Source organism: Ranitomeya variabilis, chromosome 4 (genome assembly GCF_051348905.1).
Source record: "Ranitomeya variabilis isolate aRanVar5 chromosome 4, aRanVar5.hap1, whole genome shotgun sequence".
Lineage (NCBI taxonomy): Eukaryota > Metazoa > Chordata > Amphibia > Anura > Dendrobatidae > Ranitomeya > Ranitomeya variabilis.
In genome coordinates, this window is record NC_135235.1 from 71,548,154 (window position 1) to 71,570,181 (window position 22,028).

Here is a 22,028-nt window from a genome sequence, read left to right on the forward strand (position 1 = left end):
ATTTTCATAAGGGTAACAGGAGAAATTGAACCATACAATCTGTTGTGAAATTTCTCCTAAGTATGCCGATACCCAATATGAGGGAGAAAACTACTGTTTGGGCGCACGGCAGAGCTCCGAATGGAAGGAACGTCATTTGACTTTTTGAATGTAAAATTTCCTGGAATCATTAGCGGATGTCATATCCCATTTGGAGAGCCCCTGATGTGCCTAAACAGTGGAAACCCCCCACAAGTGACTCCATTTTGGAAACTAGACCCCTCAAGGAATGTATTATGATGTGTGGTGAGCACCTTGAACCTTCAGGTGCTTCACAGAAGTTTATAACATTGAGCCATGAAAATAAAAATCACATTTCCCCCCCAAAAATGTTATTTTAGCCCCAAATTTTGCATTTTCATAAGGGTAACAGGAGAAATTGCACCATACCGTTTGTTGTGCAATTTCTCCTGAATATGTAGATTACCCCATATGTGGATCTGGGAGAACACTACTTTTGAGGCACAGTGCAAAACTCAGAAGGGAAGAGGTGCCATATTGGAGTTCAGATTTTGCAGTAATGGTTTGAGGGTGCCATGTCACATTGGCAGAGCCCCTGAGGTGCCAGAACAACAGAAACCCCCTATACAGTTAGGTCCATATATATTTGGACAGAGACAACATTTTTCTAATTTTGCTTACAGACATTACCACAATGAATTTTAAACAAAACAAAAGTAATGTTTATAACCAAAATTGGAAAAATGTTGTCTCTGTCCAAATATATATGGGCCTAACTGTATGTGAACTCATTTTGCAAACTACATTCCCCAAATGAATTCATCTAGTGGTGCAGTGATCATATTGACATCACATGTGCCTCACAGAATTTTATACCACTGAGCGGTGAAGAAAGAATAAATTAAATTTTTACCACTAAAATGTTGTTTTAGCCCCAAGTTTTTAATTTTCCTAAGGGCTAATAGGATTTTTTTTTACAACAAACTGAGTTCCATTTTTTCCTGAGGGCACCAATACCCTACATGTAATGGGTAAATATTTCCCAGGCATAGTGCAAAGCTCAGAAGGCAAGGAACGCAAGAATTTACTGTTAGGGTATGTTTCCACGGTACGTAAACGCTGCTTGTTTGACGCTGCAGCGTCAAACAAGCAGCGTCCAGATGTTCCAGCATAGTGGAGGGGATTTTATGAAATCCCGTCTAAACTATGCGTGGAAACCCGCACGCGGCGGCCCTGCGACTCCGGACATGCTGCGCGTCTTTTCAGAACGCAGCATGTCCGTACACCTTGCGGGGACGCAGCGTCCCCGCAAGGCATATCACAGGGCCCTATGGCGAGGGGTGCGATGATCCCGGATGTGTACTGTACACATCCGGCACCATCGCGTCCCAGAAAGGGGGCGGGGCTTAGCGCCGAGCGGCTTCGCCGCTGCGGCGAACCCGCCGGCAAGCCGTACCGTGGAGCCATACCCTTAGGGTATGTGTCCACGTTCAGGATTGCATCAGGATTTGGTCAGGATTTTCCATCAGTATTTGTAAGCCAAAACCAGGAGTGGAACAATCAGAGGAAAAGTATAATAGAAGCATATGCACCACTTCTGCATTTATCACCCACTCCTGGTTTTGGCTTACAAATACTGATGGAAAATCCTGACCAAATCCTGATGCAATCCTAAACGTGGAGACATACCCTTAGGGTATGAGCAGCATGCATAAAAAACTCAGCGTCCAGATGTTACAGCATAGTGGAGGGGATTTCATGAAATCCTGTCTCCACTATGCAGTAAAAGACGCATGCGGCACACCTGTTTTTAAGAAAGCAGCATGTCCTTACATTGCAGAAAAAACGCAGGTGACCTGCCAGTGACCTCAGGTGCAGATTTGGTCAGGATTTTACCTGCATAAAATCCTGACCAAATCCTGAAGCAATTCTGAACGTGGACACATACCCTTAGGGTATGTGTCCACGATCAGGATGGCCGGCGGTATCGTCGGAGCGGCGATGCTGCTCGGCGCTAAGCCCCTCCCCCTTCTGGGACGCAATGATGCCGGATGTGTTCATTGTACACATCCCGGATCATCGCACCCCTCGCATAGGGCCCTGTGTTATTCCTTGCGGCGACGCAGCATCACCGCAAGGTGTACGGACATGCTACGATCTGAAAAGACGCGCAGCATGTCCGGAGTCGCAGGGCCGCCGCGTGCGTGTTTCCACGCATAGTGGACACGGGATTTCTAAAAATCCCCTCCACTATGCTGGAACATCTGGACGCTGCGTGTTTGACGCTGCGGCCCCACGCAGCGTCAAACACGCAGCGTTTCCTGACCGTAGACACGTACCCTTATGGTTTGCAGGTGCCATAACTCACTGGGAGAGCCCATGAGGTGCCAGAACAGCAGAGCGCCCCATAAGTAACCCCATTTTACAAACTACTATACCTCTCAATGAATTCATATAGGGGTGCAGTGATCATAGTGACACCACCGGTGTGTCACATAATTTTATACCATTGGGCAGTGAAGAAAAAAAATAAATACATTTTTACCACCAAAATTTTGTTTTAGCCCCAGATTTTACATTTTCACACAAGAAGTGGGTAAAAATGGCACCAAAATTTGTCCCACAATTTCTACTGAACGTGGCAACACCCCATATGTGGCTGTACAGTACTACTTAGCCATATGCAGAGACTCGGGAGGAACGGAGCGCTATTTGCCTCATAGAACAGTTTGTGGACTCCATATACAGAGCACTTAATTGCTAGAAGAGCAGAATCCCCTCTCAAGTGACCCCATTTTGGAAACTACACCCCTTGGGGAATTTATCTACAAGTTTAGTGATGATTTTGACTCCATGAGTATTTTCCAGAAACAAGCAGCAATGAATGTTGCCGAGTGAAAATTGCAAACTCCCGCTGTAGTGACCAGTACGTTGCAGTCACCAGTACGTTATGCCCAGCCTGTGCTTCTGGAGGCATGCACACATAAGTTAGGTGGGCTCTCATCACTTCAGAAATGCAAAATGTGGACGCAATATGTGGTTTAGGAACACTGTGCGGCTCAGAAGGGAGGGGGCATTTGGATTTGAGAGCGCAGAATTTGCTGAATTTCTTTTAGCGGATGAGGAGCCATTTCGCTTTTCCAGAGCCTTTGTGCTATCAGTAACATGGAAGCCCCTTATATTTCCGTTAACAGATGTGGATTGAGCTGAAGCTTTTATTGGGAATCTCTGAGTGATGTGATACGTTTTCAGCGGTACCATGTTTATTTATATTCATCTTTTTGATCGTGTTTTATTCCACTTTTTGCTTGGCGTTATGATAATAAAGCATTGTTTTTTGCCTTGTATTTTATTTTTTATGGTGTTCACTGAAGAGCTTAAGTAGAGGGACAGTTTTATAGGTAAGGTTGTTGTGGAAGCAGCGATACCAAATATGTGTACTTTTATGTTTTCTTTTTTTCCTTCAAATATTTATGTATAGATAAAATGTGTTTTTTTTTATTATTTTTGATATTTTTAATAATATTTTTACAATTATCTAAAAAAAAGTTTTACTTTTTTACTTTGTCCCAATATGGGACTATCATTTTTTTGAAGGCTGATCTCTTCTACAGCATGGGGATGCAGCAGCATCCCCATGGTTTAGAAACTGTCAGCTCTGCACTGACAGACAAACTTGTTCATCATGTGTAACACCCCAGGTAACCGGCTGTTACAGTGGTATTGCCTTCCTCACAGGGAGGGTGATGTCATGCTTGGAAGCGAGGAAGGATCCCTTTAACAGGTATTCAGCACATGCAACACTGTTCTTACTCCAGGCCAGAAGGGGGAACTCTGAACCCGGTTTCAGGGGAGCTTCCCTAGATATATATACTGGCTTGGAGGAGGAGTTGGTCAGTCTGTCAGAGGGACAGAGGAGAGAGGAAGCAGACAGAGAGAGAGGAAAGCTGGGTCCATGCAGACAATTGGCTCTGCAGCTCCTGGAAGGATGAAAGAGAAACAGAGCAGTCAGTATGAGACTGAAAGGGGAAGAGAAGCAAAGGAGAGTGAAGAGCTAGAGAAGCTGCGACTGAGCTTTCTCCACACTGAAGCGCAGGAACCGGTTGCCGGAAGACCGAGGCTGTGTGGGACTGTATGCCCCACAGCAGAAACCGGCGGACAGCCAATTGCAAGTCGCCTGTCCACTATTAACACCCGAAGGCACAGTAGCAGATAGAGCCCGGAGTCATCTGAGAGACCCCTGTAAAAAGGCTCGAGTTACCATCCATGCGGGTAGTGTCCTACCAACAAGGGGGACAGAGAGAACGTGAGGACCTTGTGAGAGTCCTAAGGCAGCAAGGGACTACAACACAGCTCATAGTGGAAGGCTTCCAACCCCACCTGGTAAGGGGGATTCCTGAAATGCTTCCAAGCCGACCGGACCATACCAGTACCTGTGATCCGGTACCCTAGACTGTGGCTGTCTTACACCAGTAAAATGGTAAAGAGTGCCACTTTGTGTCCTTTGGTTCTTTCTACACCACATACCACCTGTCCCTACTACACCGGGAGCCCTGGGGATCCAGCTTCACCTGTGGGAAGCCATTCCATCCTTGCTGCAATGTCATCACACCCCAGATGAACCCTTTAAGCAGCATTGGTCACCTCTGACCAAATAGCAAAGGTGCTGCCATGAACAAACTTTATTCTTTATTTAACAATCCCTTTAAAGACCTTTCCCTTTACTTGGATGCCCAGGGCCACGGACTGGGTCACTGCCACCGTGACACATCCCTTTCAGAACCGTCCTGGTACCGAGTAACCCCTAGGCCCTGACGGCCGCTCCACATGCACTGGGCATGATCAGCAAGTTTTCTAGCTCTGGTGGCCCAGATGTCGTCATGGCGACATTGGGTCACCATGGAAACAATTGGGACCCTGCGTCAAGCCGTAGGGTCTCCAATCCGAAGGCAGAGGGGCTGTCAGCCCTCTGCTGGCTCCCGGTATGCTGCAATCACTTTTGATCGCAGCATTTAGGGGGTTAAAATGCTGGGAGTGGTATGTGACTGCTCCTGGCACTTAGTGTCGGTGTCAGCTGTCTGAATCAGCTGACACCCGGCGGCAATGTTATAATAATACGTCCCTGGTCAGATAGGCCCAGGGTACAGGGACGGATTATTAAGATAAATGTCAGAAAGGGGTTAAAGCACTTCTCTAAAGTAAAATTAAAAAAAGTGATCAAAGCATCCTGTGTTCCCCAGAATTATATCAATGCTCCCAAGACAAGAAATTTAGATTTTGAGCTCCAGTGGGGACACTGATGATGATGTCTGTAAAGCTCTGCTGAATATGGTGGTGTTATATACGGTAAGTGAGTAAAAAAAAAAATAACAAGAAAGATATAAAAACTTAAATTTGCCATGCAAAAAAAAGTCTGCACATATTTCCATCGTTGGGTCTCAGAAAATGGTGACACAGACAAATTACTTTTTACAAATTTACATAGTTTGAGAAAAAACTATACAAGTTTGGTATCACGAAATAAACATAATCTATTATGGGTGGGTACCATAAAGACAAGAAATGATTTCTAGCTGAGTTTAAAAATAAATATCTTTATTAACATTAATTTTCTAAAAAACATTAAAATGACAGGACAAATTGGCCTCCAATGGGGAAGGGAAAGAAGCAGCTGTTTGGGTAAAATGGGGAAGAATAAAGTGACGAAAAAATGGAATGATTAAGATATTACACAGATACTGCTGGAAATGTGAAACAGTATTAGGAGCCCCAGTGGATACAAATATTCCAAATTGGGGTAAAAGTATACCTAAATAATGATTTAAAGCAGTGTGGTTGATGCCGTCAATTATTCCCCTGGGGACATTGGGGGTTGGTTCATAGAAGCTGGAAATAATACATGACTGCGTATCCCAAGATTGGTCCTTCCAGAGGCCGCATAAAGCCTACCCCCGACCACCTTCCCCAAAAAATATATTTTTACCCACAATTAAAACACGACAATTAATTCTTTTGGATAATTTGGCCACAGCGGCCATTTTATTAACAAACAACATAAATAACCAATTATACATTTGTATAACAACTTGAGGGGAGGGTTCTTGGAGCTAATAAAAATCTGGCCCCCAATAGGCAAATGCCCAAACCAAGTTTTAAAACGAAAACCTTCTTTACCCTCAGCCGTAACCACCAGCTCGAGGGCACCATGTAACCCGATTTTCCGGGCAAACAAAACCCCAAAGCTCCCGGGGTAAACTCCCCGTCCAGAGCCAGTAAACCAAAGCCAGATCAGCCCCATAAAAACACCAACTCCAAGAAACCCGCCAACCACGAGCAGCACTGACGCCTCATGCTCGCGAGTGCCCCACCACCGCCATGGCTCTCTCAACACCTTCCTGAATAGCCAAAATCCACAAGTCCATACTAATATCGTTCAAATGAACGCCATCCCGCCTCCAAAAATTTCCAACACCAGCCTCCAATTCAAAGTGCCGAACTGCCACACCCCCATTACGGGAGACAAAACTTGCCACGGCCCTATTCAGCTTCACCCTGGCCCTATTAATCCCCTTAAGGGAACGTACCGCCCTCCAAGTTTTCCTGGGCACGATGTCCGACCAAACTGTCACCATTCCTGGAAAGGATACCCACAATCTCAAGAAATCAAATCGGATATCCCGAATCAACTCTCTAACCGGCTTAGACCCCAAATCATTCCCCCCCCAAATGTACCACAACAATGTCAGGGGAACGATCCAAACTAGCAGCACGGTCAAATTCGGATAGTATCCTGCACCACAACATGCCCCGAAAACCCAACCAACGAACCAACACCTCATTCCTCTTAAACCCCATTTGCCTACAATCAGGCCTAGCATCCGCACGAATAGCACCCCAATGCACAAAAGAATGTCCAAATATCCAGGCCAAAAGTGGGGTCCGACCTGCAAAATATAACAACAATTCATAACCACCAAACCAACACTAAATATCAATATCGAACATAAGACAGGTACCGATTATACGCCCACCTGCCAATACGCTTAATAACTTCCGGGCCCAAACCCAAAACAGCAGCCTCAGAAGCCGCTCCAATCCGGAACGAGTGTGACCCAAAAGAAAGTGGATCCAGGCCTAACGACATCAGCCCTTTCTTTAATACTGCCGTGAACTGAAACCGAGACAAAAACTCCCCTTGACAATGCCGCAAAAGTGGGCCCGACCTGCCAGGCCACAATACCCAATAATCCTCCAAACATCGATGAGGGCACAGCAAACCCTCAACCACTTTCCCTAAAACCACACGTTTCCCTTTACCCAACTGATCAGTCTTTGACCGCCTAATCCAAAACGCGATTCCACCAGCCCAAAATTCCACGTCCTCCGCTAACAAACCCCCCACTGCAAGCCGATTAGGAGACACTAACTCACCAAGTCTCAACGCCTGAAAAAAGGCCAATGAAAACGCCAACCGAAACAACACAGCCTCAAAATGAGAACAACAAATACCCTCCAACACCTCCCCCAAACGTTCCAACGTCGCAAAAGAAATGGGCCGCCGCGAATCGCAAGTGGATGAACCCTTCCAAAAACCTTTCAACGCCTGCCGAATCAAGAAATCCTTAGTAACATCCACTGAAACCTGAAGCTTAAAACCAAAAGCCAAACCAGCTATAAATTTATTCAGCCGTGACACCGACCAACCCCATTCCTTCGCTGACCCAATCAAAAACAACAACGCCATCACCTTGTCACCATCTGAATGAACCGAACCCAACTGCTCCAACCAGCCTTCCCACATGTGCCACAACGATTGGTAACCTGACCACGTCCGACCCGACACCGAGGCCTGAATCAGCCGACCTCCACGTCCGCAACAATCCGCCATAAATGAGAAGGGCATGGTGTTCCTGCATCTTCTGCTTCTGGAACCAACTCCCAAAAGCGCTGCCACTGCAAACGAGACAAAGCATCGGCTATAGAATTTTGAACGCCGGGAACATGCACCGCCGAGATCCAAGTATTCAACTCTAAGCATCGCAACACCAACTCCCGAACCAATCTGATTACCGGGGGAGAGGAAGACGAAAGGCTATTAATCACCGCCACCACGCTCAAATTATCGCAATGGAAACGTACACGCCTATCCTGAAACGTACGACCCCAAATGAACACCAAAACCACAATTGGAAAAAGCTCAAGCAATGTCAAATTTCTCGTCAAACCAATTTCACACCACCAATCAGGCCATCCACCAACGCTCCATTTACCAGCACAATAGGCCCCATAGCCAACACTGCCAGCTGCGTCCGTAAAGATTTCGCAATCAAAGTCATTCACATCCTCTTGCTGAATCAACGCCCGGCCGTTATACTTATCCAAAAAACGCCGCCAGATGACTAAATCCTCCCTATGCTCCTTGGTCAAACGTATAAAATGATGTGCAGACCGCACACCCGCAGTCGCCCTTGACAATCTTCTGCAAAAAATCCTACCCATAGGCATAATACGACACGCAAAATTTAACCGCCCCAACAATGACTGCAATTCTTTTAACGTAACCTTGCGCAATTTTTCACATCTCAGCACCTCCTGTCGTAACTAGTGTTGAGCATTCCGATGCTGCAAGTATCGGGTATCGGCCGATACTTGCTGTATCGGAATTCCGATACCGGGATTCCGATACTCTTGTGGTATCGGGTATCGGGTATCGCAACAACATTAATGTTAAAATGTGTAAAAGAGAGAATTAAAATAAAAAATATCGCTATACTCACCTCTCCGACGCAGCCGGGACTTCAGCGAGGGAACCGGCAGCGTTGTTTGTTTAAAATTCGCGCTATTACTTGGTTACGTGAATTCCCGGCTTGTGATTGGTCAGGTCGGCCACGTTGCCGGGACGCGGACCAATCACAGCAAGCCGTGACGAAATTACGTCACGGCTTGCTGTGATTGGTCCGCGTCCCGGCAATATGGCCGCCCTGACCAATCACAAGCCGTGACGTCACGGGAGGCTGGACACGCGCCCATTTTAAAATGAGCGCGTCCAGCCTCCCGGCTTGTGATTGGTTGACCGCGGCGCAACCAATCACAAGCCGTGACGTCACGGGAGGCTGGACACGCGCCCATTTTAAAATGAGCGCGTGTCCAGCCTCCCGTGACGTCACGGCTTGTGATTGGTCAGGGCGGCCATATTGCCGGGACGCGGACCAATCACAGCAAGCCGTGATGTAATTTCGTCACGGCTTGCTGTGATTGGTCCGCGTCCCGGCAACATGGCCGACCTGACCAATCACAAGCCGGGAATTCACGTAACCAAGTAATAGCGCGAATTTTAAACAAACAACGCTGCCGGTTCCCTCGCTGAAGTCCCGGCTGCGTCGGACAGGTGAGTATAGCGATATTTTTTATTTTAATTCTTTCTTTTACACATTTATATGGTTCCCAGGGCCTGAAGGAGAGTTTCCTCTCCTTCAGACCCTGGGAACCATCAGGAATACCGTCCGATACATGAGTCCCATTGACTTGTATTGGTATCGGGTATCGGTATCGGATTGGATCCGATACTTTGCCGGTATCGGCCGATACTTTCCGATACCGATACTTTCAAGTATCGGACGGTATCGCTCAACACTAGTCGTAACGCAAGCAACTTCTCCTCAGGTAACCGGCACTCCATCCGCTCCGAATCAATGAGAATACCCAAAAAACTCAAAGCCGTGCAAGGACCTTCCGTTTTTCCTTGCGCCAAAGGCACACCAAACTGTCCCGCCACCCACTCCATGCTAGCCAACAAATTTCCACACAACAACGAATCCGGCGGGCCAACAAACAAAAAATCATCCAAGTAGTGGATGACAGACGGAATTTGGGAAACGTCCCGAACAACCCACTCCAGAAAAGTACTAAACGACTCAAACAACGAACATGAAATCGAACAACCCATAGGCAAACACCTATCCAAATAAAACCTATCGTTCCAAAAACATCCTAACAACGGGATACTATCGGGGAGAACCGGAAGCAAACGGAAAGCCGACTCGACATCCGTTTTTGCCATTAAGGCCCCAGCACCATACCTACGCACCCATTGTACCGCAGCATCGAAGGAAGTATAAACCACCGAACAAAGCTCCTCAGCGATGCCATCATTAACCGACTGGCCCTTCGGGTACGACAGATGCTGAATCAGGTGGAACTTGTTAGGCTCCTTTTTAGGGACAACCCCCAAAGGCGAGACAACCACCCCCTCCATTGGTAAAACGCTAAACGGCCCTGCCATTCGTCCTAACTTGACCTCCTTCGCCAATTTAGCCGTAACTACCTCTGCCTGCAAATTAGCCGACCTCAAATTCTTTTTTGAAAACGGGATAGGATGAGCCGGCTGAGGAATCCGAAAACCCTCAGAAAAACCATCCCATAGTAACCTCAACTTTTCCTGATCTGGATACCTATTTAGATAGGGGGCCATCCTTTGAACCTTCACTGGTGTCGCCCCCTTGACCGCCACCCACTGCTGGTTTACCCCTTGCCTTTTTAAAACATTTGGCCGCTCCATGAGAGGCCCCGCTGCAGTGAGAACAGACATGCTTGAACTTGCATGTACTGCCGTACTTGCATTGGCCGTCATTAAACTGCCAACACGTCCCTGTTTTGTCCTTAGCCCCTTGTGACCCCTGTCCCCCAGCTCCCTGCCCTGACTGCTGACCGCTACCCGCTCCCCCCCCATGAAAGGACTGCCCAAACCGCGTTGGGGCCATAACTTTCAACCACAACCCTATGTCCTTTTGCTCCCATTTTATCTCGGGCCTGACCGCCTTCCTTTGCCGAAACTGTTCATCGTACCGTAGCCATGCCTGGCCCCCGTACGCCCTGTGCGCTTCCCCTATAGCATCCTGGTAACAAAACAGGCCCGAACAGTTCTCTGGAAATTTTTCCCCAATAACGCTCGCCAAGATCGAAAACACCTGCTGCCAATTTACGAAAGTCTGCGGTATTAAACGCCAACGCCTCTTTTCTTCCTCCTCCTTTTTACTATCCTCCTTCTTACCCTTATCTAGATTAAACTTCTCCAAAGGTAAGAGGGAGAAAATCTCCACGTATTCATCTTTCCAAATTTTCTCCTTTATTTCTTTCTTTAAATGAGCTGCCAGCGGCCCCTCAAAACACACATAAACCTCTCCCTTAGCTTTATCATCCAATTTAATCGCATCCGCTTTTTCCTTTTCTGTTTGAACCGACACTGACACCCCTGCCGCCGACACTGGCTCACTGCCACACGCACCGCCCGATCCCACTGCCGCCCCGGCACCCTGGCCGGACACCGGCCACCACGCGCCTACCGGAGATGACCGCGCACGATCCGAGCCCCCCTGATCCAATCTCCGCAAAAACTGAGACATACCCTCCAACAGCTCCCTGACCCCCGGAACACCGACAGCGCTAGTCCCTCCTCTCTCTACCAAACTGCCCCCCCCCATACAAGCTATCCCCAGACCGTATTCCACTATCAAACCCCGCAAAAGAATCATTCTCATACTCACGAAGCTGCGCAGGTGCTGTGTCCCCGCCAGCCGTACGATCACTGAAGTCGCGTGGGTCACTCCCGGATCCGGATTCCTCCGCGCTGCTGTGATGCTCCTGGCCCGCGCCCCTGGCCTCCTCGTCACCAGGGGGGACCGGAGCAGACGAAACGGACGTCTCCCTTGATCTTCTGGGCGACCTGGACCTGGCCGCTGCCAGCCCGTCTCCATGCATGTCTTCTTGCTGGGCCCTGCCACGGGCCCCAGCGTCTGCGGAACCGCGACCCCTCCGAACTGGGCCAGGCTGTGGGGTTGGAGTGCACCTGCCTGTCACCCTGCCTCTTGCCACGCTGCCCCTGCCAGGCACCAGTGGTGGGTCAGACCCCATGGTACCCGCCGCCCGACCGCTGCTTCTGTTCCCGCCGGCCCTCCGCACCACCACCGCTCCCTGAGGGCTCCTGGTTGTCGACGGCGCCGGCGCAGCCGTGCGTGCTGCTCCGCGCCGGGTAACGCTCCTGCTCACCGCCACCATGTTCTGCCTGGGAACCGGAACTAACCCAGGTACTTCCGGTGCAGCCCGCGCCTTACTTCGGGCCTGCACCGCTGATGCTCCAGATCGCCGCCCAGCACCTGCAGCGCCGGCCGGCGGATTCCTGCCAGAGGACGGGCCAGGGAGAGGAGGTGACCCGCGGCCCGCGCCCTCTGCAGGGTCCCGAGAGGGGCTCCGTGGACGGCGTCTGCAGCGCGCTCCAAGCTCCGGGGACAAACGCTCCAGGGAACGGGTCCTCCTGGATCTGGTCCCCTGGACACCGGAACCGCCCAGAAGGGATGCCAGCTGCTCTTCAAGCCAGCCACCGCGCCTGGACCGGGCCACGTCCCGCAGCTGCGTCACCAATGAATCCACCGAGGACATCGTGCATCTTCTCACTCTGCTGTCTCATGAGGTAATGGCCCCCTTCCCGCACTTTTTCCCCAAAAACCGCCCTACAAGCTACAGGCCACCCCCTTTACTCCTCCCCCTAAGCCAATCCCCACTGGCCCTGCTTTAAATTTAAAAACTGCTCCCCCAGTCCCCTTGGCAACGCAGTCATGGGGAGCTTTCGTTAACTACGTGCCTACAGCCCCCCCGCTGTCCCCTTTGAAAAGAAGTTTCCTCCAATATTATGAGTCGCCCCACGGCCAGGGGGTCACTCGGTACCGGGCCCTGCGATTCACAGGGGGATGTCACGGTGGCTGCGACCCTGTCCGTGGCCCTGGGCGTCCATGTAAAAGGGGAAGGTCTTTTAAAGGGATAAAGTTTATGTTCGTGACGCCACCTGTGGTGTTCGGTCAGGGTGACCGACGCTGCTTTAAGGGGTCCGCTGGGGTGATGTGATGGCAGCTAGATGGTATACCTTCCCACAGGTAAAGTATATCCCCAGGGCTCCCGGTGTGTAGATGGTAGTATGGTGAGAGGTGCAGAGAAGAATGATGACACAGGATTGCAGTCTCTTTACATTATTTACTGTTGGTTTCAGCAGCCACAGTCCAGGGCACCAGACCACAGGGCAGGCAGAGAAGTCCAGGCAGTCCAGAGACAAGTTCCCCTGGGTAAGTCAGGTGGGAGCCTACCACTCTGCGCTTTCTGTCTCTAAGTCCCTGCTGCCACTAAGTGTCTCAACAAGGTCTTTAATCGTTCTGCCGTCCTAGGACAGGTACCTGTATGGCAGGCAGCTCGGGCCGTGTGAACTGGGGTCTGTTCTCGGTGACTTCAGGCTCCTAGGTGCTGCTGTGCCACAGGTAATTATGGGCAAAGTCCTTGTAGAACAATACCCTCCGGTTCTGCTCTGTGTTTTATAATCCACAAAAGCCTCGGGCTCCCGGTACCCGGATTCTTGCGCTGATACTCTTCAGAGGCCTGATTGTGGCCTCTTGGAGCTTTCACTTTCCTCTGTGCTCCACTCCTGTCTGTCCTCGCACACAGACTTCTACTACACGCTGAGCTGTCTCTACTCTCCACCTCCAAACCAGGATCTTTATTCAGGGTAGCTGCCCTAAACAGGGCTTGGAGCTCCCCCTCCTGGCCCGGAAGTGGAAGGTGTTGTGTGTGTGTGTAAACCTACCAAAGGAAATCTCACTTGTCTCCAGACATAGCACTATCCTCCCCATGAGGAAGACAGCACTACTGTGGTACCCGTACTCCTGGAGTGCCACAATTACCCAAAATTTACATACTGTATGCTTAACCCCTTCCCGACATGTGACGGTATAGTACGTCACATGTCGGGACCCCCGCTTTGATGTGCGCTCCGGCGGTGAGCGCACATCAAAGTCGCGACATGTCAGCTGTTTTTTACAGCTGACATGTGCGCGCAATAGCGGCGGGTGAAATCGCGATCACCCGCCGCTATTAACTAGTTAAATGCCGCTGTCAAGCGCAGACAGCGGCATTTAACTACCGCATCCGGCCGTGCGGCCGGATATGAGCGCATCGCCGACCCCCGTCACATGATCGGGGGTCGGCGATGAGTCAGGAAGGTAACCATAGAGGTCCTTGAGACCTCTATGGTTACTGATTGCCGGTGGCTGTGAGCGCCACCCTGTGGTCGGCGCTCACAGCACACCTGCAAATCTGCTGTGTAGCAGCGATCTTATGATCACTGCTGCATAGCAGAGCCGATCGGGCTGTGCCTGCTTCTAGCCTCCCATGGAGGCTATAGAAGCATGGCAAAAGTAAAAAAAAAAAGTTTTTAAAAATGTGAAAAAAATAAAAAAAATATAAAAGTTTAAATCACCCCCCTTTCGCCCCAATCAAAATAAATCAATAAAAAAAAAACCCAACCTACACATATTTGGTATCGCCGCGTTCAGAATCGCCCGATCTATCAATAAAAAAAAAGCATTAACCTGATCGCTAAATGGCGTAATGAGAAAAAAATTCGAAACGCCAGATTTACGTTTTTTTGGTCGCCACGACATTGCATTAAAATGCAATAACGGGCGATCAAAAGAACGTATCTACACCAAAATGCTATCATTAAAAACGCCAGCTCGGCACGCAAAAAATAAGCCCTCACCTGACCCCAGATCACGAAAAATGGAGACGCTACGAGTATCGGAAAATGGCGCAATTTTGTTTTGTTTTGTTTTTTGCAAAGTTTGGAATTTTTTTTCACCACTTAGGTGAAAAATAACCTAGTCATGTTAGGTGTCTATAAACTCGTAGTGACCTGGAGAATCATAATGGCAGGTCAGTTTTAGCATTTAGTGAACCTAGCAAAATAGGCAAGCAAAAAACAAGTGTGGGATTGCACTTTTTTTGCAATTTCACTGCACTTGGAATTTTTTTCCCGTTTTCTAGTACACGACATGCTAAAACCAATGATGTCGTTCAAAAGTACAACTCGTCCCGCAAAAAATAAGCCCTCACATGGCCAAATTGACGGAAAAATAAAAAAGTTATGGCTCTGGGAAGGAGGGTAGCGAAAAACGAAAATGGAAAAACGGAAAAAGCTCCGGGGGTGAAGGGGTTAAACATTCCATATGATGGCATAGTTGCACTAGTATTTAGCATGTATATAAAAAAATTGTTTGTACCTGAAGGGCAATGGTACAGAGTTTAGTGGCAATGTGGGGCTGCTGTCTTCCTTTCACGTCCGACAAGCGTTGTTTCGCATGGTGCTTTTTCTGGGAGAGTTTCGCTGCACTTGGAATTTTTTCCCAATTTTTTAATACATGATATGGTAAAGTGAATGGTGTCATTCAAAACCACAACTCATTCCATAAAACACAGCCCTCGCCTGACATTTTTTTTCTTAATACACTTCCTAGTAGGAGGAAATAGTGGAATAGGGCCACATTTTACATTTTGCCATGGGACCCTTTGATCACTTAGTTGCGCTTCTGTGCTTCTTATAGTGCAAATTACCAGGCGGTTGTCCGAACAATAACCATAGAAACGTGTGATCATTAGCAATTATCTAATATTGTGGTATTATTCAAATATTTTTTGCGCAGAAGTATTCTGTCGATAACTTGCTGGAAATGTTAAAATAATCCAATGGGGGAAAAACACTGAAAATGCAGCATCTTCTTGGAAGGAACTACAACATCCACAGGTTATACTTTCCTAGTCCTTGTCTCTTCTAATTACACATTAATTATTATGCACCTGAAATGTGGTGTTTCAAGTGGTTTGATGGTGGATTACTTTAAGCAGCCTGCATAACAGTGGTATAGATAGGAGCACAAAGTCATAAAGAAGAATATCCACCTCTTACAGTGCTGCTCACCATTATTGGCACCCTCGATTTTTTTTCATAGACTGTACAATATATTGAGAAATAAATGGAAATGTGCCAAAGTGACATCCTCAGGATTTTTTAATTAGTGGTCTATAGTAATGTAACAATATAACATTATTTTTCAACTTACATGTTGTAATTTCAAAGAATAAACAGAATAAACAGCATGTGCAGCAATAAAGGCACCCCTAATTAATACCTGATTGCACACCGTTTGGCATTAACGACAGCCTCCAAACGTTTCTTGCAGCCATCTATAAACTTCTTGCACTTCTCGGCTGTAGTCAGGGCCGGACTGGGACTAAAATTCAGCCCTGGCATTTGAAGTCACACAGGCCCACTTGTCGCATGGTGACTGTATAATATCTTTGTACACTTGTAGGCTACAAGAAGTGAGGGGAGTGTAACACGACTATATAACATATAATTACAGCTGTATCCAGCATTACAGCTCAGTCCCCATAGAATGTAATACAGCACAGCCCCCATAGACTATAATACAGCACAGCCCCCATAGACTATAATACAGCACAGCCCCCATAGAATGTAATACAGCACAGCCCCCATAGAATGTAATACAGCACAGCCCCCATAGAATGTAATACAGCACAGCCACCATAGAATGTAATGCAGCCAGCCCCATAGAATGTAATACAGAACAGCCCCATAGAATTTAATGCAGCACAGTCCCCATAGAATGTAATGCAGCACAGCCCCCATAGAATGTAATGCAGCCAGCCCCATAGAATGTAATGCAGCACAGCCCCCATAGAATGTAATGCAGCCAGCCCCATAGAATTAAATGCAGCACAGCCCCATAGAATGTAATACATCACAGCCCCATAGAATATAATGCAGCACAACCCCATAGAATATAATGCAGCACAGCCCCATACAATATAATGCAGCACAGCCACCATACAATGTAATGCAGCCAGCCCCATACAATATAATGCAGCACAGCCACCATACAATGTAATGCAGCCAGCCCCATAGAATATAATGCAGCACAGGCCCATAGAATGGAATGCAGCCAGCCCCATAGAATATAATGCAGCACAGGCCCATGGAATGGAATGCAGCCAGCCCCATAGAATATAATGCAGCACAGGCCCATGGAATGGAATGCAGCCAGCCCCCATAGAATGTAATGCAGGCAGCCACCATACAATATAATGCAGCACAGCCCCCATAGAATGTAATGTAGGCAGCCTTCATAGAATGTAATGCAGGCAGCCCCCATAGAATGTAATGCAGGCAGCCCCCATAGAATTTAATGCAGGCAGCCCCCATAGAATGTAATGCAGCACAGCCCCATAGAATGTAATGCAGCACAGCCCCATAGAATATAATGCAGCACAGGCCCATAGAATGGAATGCAGCCAGCCCCATGGAATATAATGCAGCACAGGCCCATGGAATGGAATGCAGCAAAGCCCCATAGAATATAATGCAGCCAGCCCCCATAGAATGTAATGCAGCACAGCCCCATAGAATATAATGCAGCACAGCCCCATAGAATATAATGCAGCACAGCCCCATACAATATAATGCAGCACAGCCACCATACAATGTAATGCAGCCAGCCCCATAGAATATAATGCCGCACAGGCCCATAGAATGGAATGCAGCCAGCCCCATAGAATATAATGCAGCACAGGCCCATGGAATGGAATGCAGCCAGCCTCATAGAATATAATGCAGCACAGGCCCATGGAATGGAATGCAGCCAGCCCCCATAGAATGTAATGCAGGCAGCCACCATACAATATAATGCAGCACAGCCCCCATAGAATGTAATGCAGGCAGCCCCCATAGAATGTAATGCAGGCAGCCCCCATAGAATGTAATGCAGGCAGCCCCCATAGAATGTAATGCAGGCAGCCCCCATAGAATGTAATGCAGCACAGCCCCATAGAATGTAATGCAGCACAGCCCCATAGAATATAATGCAGCACAGGCCCATAGAATGGAATGCAGCCAGCCCCATAGAATATAATGCAGCACAGGCCCATGGAATGGAATGCAGCACAGCCCCATCTATATATATAATTGTCTAAGGGTTTTTCCGTCTGTCTGTCTGTCTGTCTGTCTGTCTGTCTGTCTTTCTGTCTGTCTGTCTGTCTGTCTGTCTGTCTGTCTGTCCTGGAAATCACTCCATATAAGGTATGGTCTACAAACAGGATACCTTATATGGAGTGGTCGGCGGTTTGTAGACCATACCTTATATGGAGTGGTCGGCGGTTTGTAGACCATACCTTATATGGAGTGGTCGGCGGTTTGTAGACCATACCTTATATGGAGTGGTTGGCGGTTTGTAGACCATACCTTATATGGAGTGGTCGACGGTTTGTCGGGCGGCCTCGACCAATCAGAGATGGGCACAGCATGGCGACGATGATGTCATAATGGTTGCCATGGCGACGATGATGTCATAAAGGTTGCCTCGACCAATCAGCGACGGGCACAGTCTGCCGCGAATCACATACTACGGGGACATGCATATTCTAGAATACCCGATGCATTAGAATCGGGCCACAGTCTAGTAGAATATAATGCAGCCAGCCCCCATAGAATGTAATGCAGGCAGACACCATACAATATAATGCAGCACAGCCCCCATATAATGTAATGCAGGCAGGCAGACCCCCATAGAATGCAATGCAGGCAGGCAGACCCCCATAGAATGTAATGCAGGCAGGCAGCCCCCATAGAATGTAATGCAGGCAGGCAGCCCCCATAGAAAGTAATGCAGGCAGGCAGCCCCCATAGAATGTAATGCAGGCAGGCAGCCCCCATAGAAAGTAATGCAGGCAGGAAGCCCCCATAGAATGTAATGCAGGCAGGCAGCCCCCCATAGAATGCAATGCAGGCAGGCAGCCCCCATAGAAAGTAATGCAGGCAGGCAGCCCCCATAGAAAGTAATGCAGCCCCCCCCCCCCATAGCTCCACAATCCAGTCATCACTCATTGATAAAAAGAAACAAACACTCTACTCACCTCTCTCCTCGTGTCCCGCGCTGCTCTGGCTCTGGTCTCAGCAGTCGCAGTCTGCCCGCCCGGTCACACAGCAGGTGCGCGATGATATGACGTCATCGCGCACCCGCAGTGTCAGCGGCAGGCAGAGCGGGGAATGATGGGAGAGGAAGTGTCAGCAGACGCTCTCTCCTCCATCATTGCATTCAACTGTACCGGCGTCTATGACGCCGGTATAGTTGAATGCGGGGCCGGGAGTGTGCCGCGACAGCGTGGGGAGTGTGCCGACAGCGGCACATTCGAGCGGCCCACTACTGCCACCGGCCCTTCTGGCATTTGCCAGAACTGCCCTATGGCCAGTCCGGCCCTGGCTGTAGTTGTAGTTTGTTCAAGCTCTTGAATGTTTGCAGGGTTATTTTTCCTAATGGCAGGTTTCAGCTCACCCCAAAGATGTTCAATGGGATTGAGGTCAGGACTTATTCCTGGCCATTTTAAAACAGTCCATTTTTTCTTTTTCAACCATCTCCATGTACTTTTTGATGGGTGCTTTGGGTCATTGTCTTGGTGGAGGACTCATGATCTTCGACTCAAACCAAGTTTTCTTACACTGGGTAGGACATTTCACTCTAAAATCTCTTGATAATTCTCTGATTTCATGATTCCTGTAATACAGTCAAGGCCTCCAGTAACAGACACACCAAAGCAACCGCACAGCATTATGGATCCTCCACCATATTTAACTGTTGGTAGGGTGTTCTTTTCCTTCTAAGCTTCATTGTGCCGTCTGTAAACAAACTGTTGCTTTGCATTGCCAAAAAGCTCTATTTTTGTTTCATTTGTCCACAGAACATTTTCTCAGAAGTATTCTTGATTTGTCAAGGTACTCTTTCGCAAAGATCAATCGTTCCTTTTTATGCCTTTTCTTCAGCAATATTTTCTTCCTTGACCTTCACCCATAAAGCTTTGCTTGGTTTAGTGTGCGGAGTATGGTAGTTGTTGAAATCATGACCCCAGACTGTTTCAGGTTGGCCTTCAGGTCTTTGGGTGTTTGACGTGGTTTTTTCCCACCATTTGCACCAACCTTCAAAGACATCGCTTGTCAATTTTCCTCTTTCCCCCACATCCAGGGAAGTTCTTCAAGGCTCCATGCTTGGCAAACATCTTAATAACATTGCGCTCTGTTGAAACTCGGATACCAAAGTCTTTGGAGATGGCCTTATACCCTTTGGAAGTCTTGGGTTTGCTAATAATAGCAGTTCTGATGTCCTCAGACAGCTCTTTTGTCTTCACTATTGTGACAAAGAGCAGGACCTACCATGTGGCTTGTTAAAACACTGGACACCAATAATTAATCACAGGTGATTCACATTTGTGATTTCCATACTATTTTAATATAAAGGGTGCTGATTAGTGATGGGCGAGTGTACTCGTTGCTCGGGTGGTCTCCGAGTATTTATGACTGCGCGGAGATTAAGTTTTCATTATCTCAGCAGCATGATTTACAGCTACACTATGTTCCAAATTATTATGCAAATGACATTTTTATCGGATTTTCCTAAATCGTTGGTGCAAATGACAGTCAGTCTAATAAAAGTCATCACCCGTTAGATTATACATCGAATTTTATTGGAGAAACCTCCCAATGATAACAGTATAATCTCCAAAATGAATAAAAACTCAAAATGCACTGTTCCAAATTATTAGGCACAGTAGAATTTCTAAACATTTGATATCTTTTGAAGAACTAAAAATGCTCATTTGTGGAATTTGCAGCATTAGGAGGTCACATTCACTGAACAAAAAATCTATTTAACTCCAAAACATCCTAACAGGCCAAGTTACATTTTAACATAGGACCCTTCTTTGATATCACCTTCACAATTCTTGTATCCATTGAACTTTGTAAGTTTTTGGAGAGTTTCTGCTTGTATTTCTTTGCATGAAGTCAGAATAGCCTCCCAGAGCTGCTGTTTTGATGTGAACGGCCTCCCACCCTCATAGATCTTTTGCTTGATGATACTCCAAAGGTTCTCTATAGGGTTGTGGTCAGGGGAAGATGGTGGCCACACCATGAGTTTATCTCCCTTTATGCCCATAGCAGCCAAAGACTCAGAGGTATTCTTTGCAGCATGAGATGGGGCATTGTCAGCATGAAGATGATTTTACTCCTGAAGGCAAGTTTCTGCTTTTTATACCATGGAAGAAAGTTGTCAGTCAGAAACTCTATATACTTTGCAGAGGTCATTTTCACACCTTCAGGAACCTTAAAGGGCCCTACCAGCTGATTCTCCATGATTCCGGCCCAAAACATGACTCCTCCACCTCCTTGCTGACGTTGCAGCCTTGTTGGGACATGGTGGCCGTCTACCAACCATCCACTACTCCATCCATCTGGACCATCCAGAGTTGCTCAATGTTTATCAGTAAACAAGACTGTTTGGAAATTAGTCTTCATGTATGTGTGGGCCCAATGCAACCATTTCTGCTTGTGAACACTGTTTAAGGATGGCCGAATAGTAGGTTTATGCACCACAGCAAGCCTTTGAAGGATCCTACACCTTGAGGTTCGAGGGACTCCAGAGGCACCAGCAGCTTCAAATATATGTTTGCTGCTTTGTAATGGCTATTTAGCAGCTGCTCTCTTAATTCGATGAACTTGCCTGGCAGAAATCTTCCTCATTATGCCTTTATCAGCACAAACACATCTGTGCTCAGATGCAGCCACAGTACGATGATCACGTTTAAGTTTTCGGGAAATATCTAATGTTTTCATCCCTTCACCAAGGCATTGCACTATTTGATGCTTTTCAGCAGCAGAGAGATCCTTTTTCTTTCCCATGTTACTTGAAGACTGTGACCTGCTTAATAATGTGGAACATCATTTTTAAGTAGTTTTCCTTTAATTAGAATCACCTGGAAAAACAATTATCACATGTGTTTAAGATTGATTTCAGTGATCCATTGAGCCCTGAGACACAATACCATCCACGAGTTTATTTGAAAAACAAAACCATTAAATCTTTATGACACTTAAATCCAATTTGCATAATAATTTGGAACACAGTGTATGAGCCAGCTTGATTACATGTGGGGAATACCTAGCAACCAGGCAACCCCCACATGTACTCAGCCTGGCTAATAGCTGTAAATCATTCAGCTGCCGTGATGAAACCTAAATCTCCGAACACTAACAAATACTTGGAGGTCACCCGAGCTTGCTGGGAAAACCCGAGTAACGAGTACACTCG

At 47.5% G+C, this 22,028-nt stretch overlaps 1 long non-coding RNA gene across 1 annotated transcript in view; it reads left to right on the forward strand.

The window, feature by feature from the left end:
• The window catches only part of LOC143769807 (uncharacterized), a 36,206-nt gene that overhangs the window by 11,254 nt on the left and 2,924 nt on the right, over nt 1-22,028 (forward strand). The window lies entirely within an intron of this gene.